Here is a 3,134-nt window from a genome sequence, read left to right as displayed (position 1 = left end):
CTTTTAGCCGAGCCTGATTTTCCAGCGATAAGGATTGTTGAGAAGTGATTTCTTCACCTTTCTCAATGATGTAGTCCTTAATGGAGAAGGAGTAGCTGGTGGTCGGTTTAGTGATGTTCTTCTAAAGAAAGGAGAAGAAAGGAGATGTTAGCCAATTGGGTGAATTTGCTAAAATATAGTGTAAGACAAGGCATTACCTGTTGAACTGATTGATCATTAGGATGGGTTATACCCTAGCTTGCTAGAGGACTTGGCTGAAGGTTCAGAAGGGACAGGGTTGGAGCTTGATCAGGAGAAGTTTCCCTTGCCAGTTCATCTAAGATTTCATTCATTCTCAATAAAGTAAATGATAATGAGTATAAGAGATAGAAGTTATTTTAAAAAAAAAAAGAAAGAGAAAAAAGAGAATTGGTTGAACGATGTTACCTATAGTCTCATCAGATTTATGAGCCTTTGAACCTTCAGCTTCATGAGTCTCTGAAGTTTCACTGTCATGGATTTCTTCATTTTCGGTAGAAGCTTCAGGGGTTGGTTCTACAGGTGCTGAGATATTTGCCTAGTGGGATCTGAGTGCCTGCAGCTAAGTCTTCAGCCATCACCATGTGATTCAGGGTTGGTTCATTGGATTTTCCACAGAAGATGAATCTGCATAGCCACATATTCATGAAGGCTTTCAACTCTTTGTCAGAGATGGTGCCAGATGCATTCATGTAGTTCTGGATGTATTTGACCCATCCACATCCAGTGCTGATGGCTCTTTGATTACTTTTGCTCTTGTACTTATAGGGGTATACTGGTAGTGACACGTTCAAGCCAGTCATCATGAACACGTCGGCTAAAGTGATGGTCATCATACCATGGCCAAAGATGAAGCCATTAATGGTGTCAGACCAAAAATGGGAAGCTGCTATCAAAAGGGAATCGTTTCTGGGTGTTTCTGCTAAGGATAATTCCAGACAATGACTGATGTCTTGACTTTCCCAGTGGCTGCTGCTTTTCTCCAGCATTCTCCTGTACCAATTCCGCCATCCGGCGATTGGGGGAAATGGCCAATTCTTGAACGTGTTTGGCCATCGGTTTGGTGAGGTGATCCTAGATTTGAAAGGGATTCTTTGGGTTTCCTTCTCAATAATTTCAAAAGGGCTAGGATTTCCCATTGGGCCAAGGAAATAGGAATCAAGGTTGGCAGCATAGGGGATCAAAATTTGATTCTTGTATTCCTTTAGAAGGTGATTGAAATCAAAGAGGAATAAGCCAAAAGAGGAACGGGAAGATCAAATGGAAATTGCCGAATATAAGTAAAGTTTACCTCTGGGATTTCATCCTGGGTCGCCATTGAAGATTCGAAGTAGGTCCGAGGTTGCGCTGAAGGCTTGGATTTTTGGGCAGCGGCTGCGGCGTTGAACGGTGCTGACCTAGGAGGAAGAAGGAGCTTGTGGTCAATTTCAGAATAAAACAACTTTTATCCTGAAATTGAGGGGGCATGTGTTAACACTAGATTTTGGTCGATTCTGGAGGATGACAGGTGGACCCGCATGTGGGAAGAAGGGTATTCGGCAAACAAAACAAGCGGTCGGCTAAATGCTTGTGCGGTCGGTTAATCCAGAAGGCTGTGATTCCATTCGGGAAAGCAGAAGATGGCAAGCGAGGCCGATCGAAAAGGTGAAAGTTGTAATAATAAAGGATTCTGAGAGTTTAGGGCAAGGAGTCATAAGTTTCCAAGTTTGTTTGAAAGTTCCTTTGTAAGTCGTAGTCTTCTAGGACTCGTGTTTTGTCTAGGGTATAAATATTGACCCTCGACCATTGTAATAGGGGTTCACAACCAAATCAATACAACCGGCCCCGTGCCAACTTTCGAGTCCTTTTGTCGTGTCGTCGAGTTCTTCGAGAGGAGTCATCGATCTGTCGACCTCCGTAAGTTCCGACAACCTTGTTATCATGTCTAGTATCATGCGGTGGATTTAGACGTGATGCAAGTAGTCTTGTTTGTTTTCAATGGTCGTGCGGCGGATCTTTGCTTGACAATCAAGAAGTCTTTGCTTATGCTTTGTTTATGAGTAGATACCGTGCGGCAGGCATTTGTTCAATATGCTTAGTGAAAGCAAGACAGTTATCGGCTCTATTAGATACGGCAAAATCTATATAGATTCATTAAGTTATCCTGTGTTGCATGTTTTAAATATTTTATATATTTGCAACACACTTATGCCCAATCTAGATTGATATTGTTTGGCCTTCTCTTATGGTTTTATTCGCGTTTCAATGATCATTGCTTTTCATATTACCTCTGCAAAACTAGATAACATGCTCATAATGGCTGAATTATCTTAATCTAGATTGTCACATGTCGTGGGTTCATGCATGTTAATTACGTTTAAGCTTTAATGAAACTAGGTGTCGTGCGGCAGATGCAGGTTTTAGATTAGTTTAATCGTGTTTATTTGCATGTTTCTTCTTCATGGACCCCAATTCGGTTGGATTGCTGAGTTTGGTTGCGCATTAACTCATAATTAATTTCACTTGTTCAAACATGTTTTTCCAATGCACATGCATTCGGCAATCAGGTATTTACGTGCATTCATCTTACGATTAGCTGAATGGTTTATAAACTTGTTGGCAGACAGCTTTCTATAGCTGTATGTCATTGTAAGTGGCTTCAGGGCTGTATATATGGAACTGTCTGGTCTCACTCGACATGTTCCGGTTTGGCGTTTAATTGTTTTATCCCTTGTTAGTTGTTTCAGGTCAAACTGACTGGCACGTTTTCAGATCACGAAGCACCCGGGGACCCAATTGAAGCCACGCTTTTTGGCTTGCTGTGTGTGAGGCATAGTGTGTCACATTTTGTGTCAACACTAGATAAATTTCATTTTCAAGTATGTGTATTTTTCAAGTGGTATCTTTTCAAAATATTTACAAGTGGTTTCTAGCTAGTATCAAGTGGTATATATCAAGTGGTATCTAGCTAACCATGATGCTAAGGATGGTATAATGGTGCACTCTGATTGGTATCACGCTTCAAAGGTCCATCTTTTATAACTTAGCATTACTTGGTAGACATTGTCTCCTATATTTCCTATCTAATCATATGTGCAAGCTACAATCCAAACTCTTAGCACATATGTAGGAGGAGT

Source organism: Miscanthus floridulus, chromosome 2, assembly GCF_019320115.1.
Source record: "Miscanthus floridulus cultivar M001 chromosome 2, ASM1932011v1, whole genome shotgun sequence".
NCBI lineage: Eukaryota > Viridiplantae > Streptophyta > Magnoliopsida > Poales > Poaceae > Miscanthus > Miscanthus floridulus.
Note: the sequence above shows the minus strand (reverse complement) of the source record.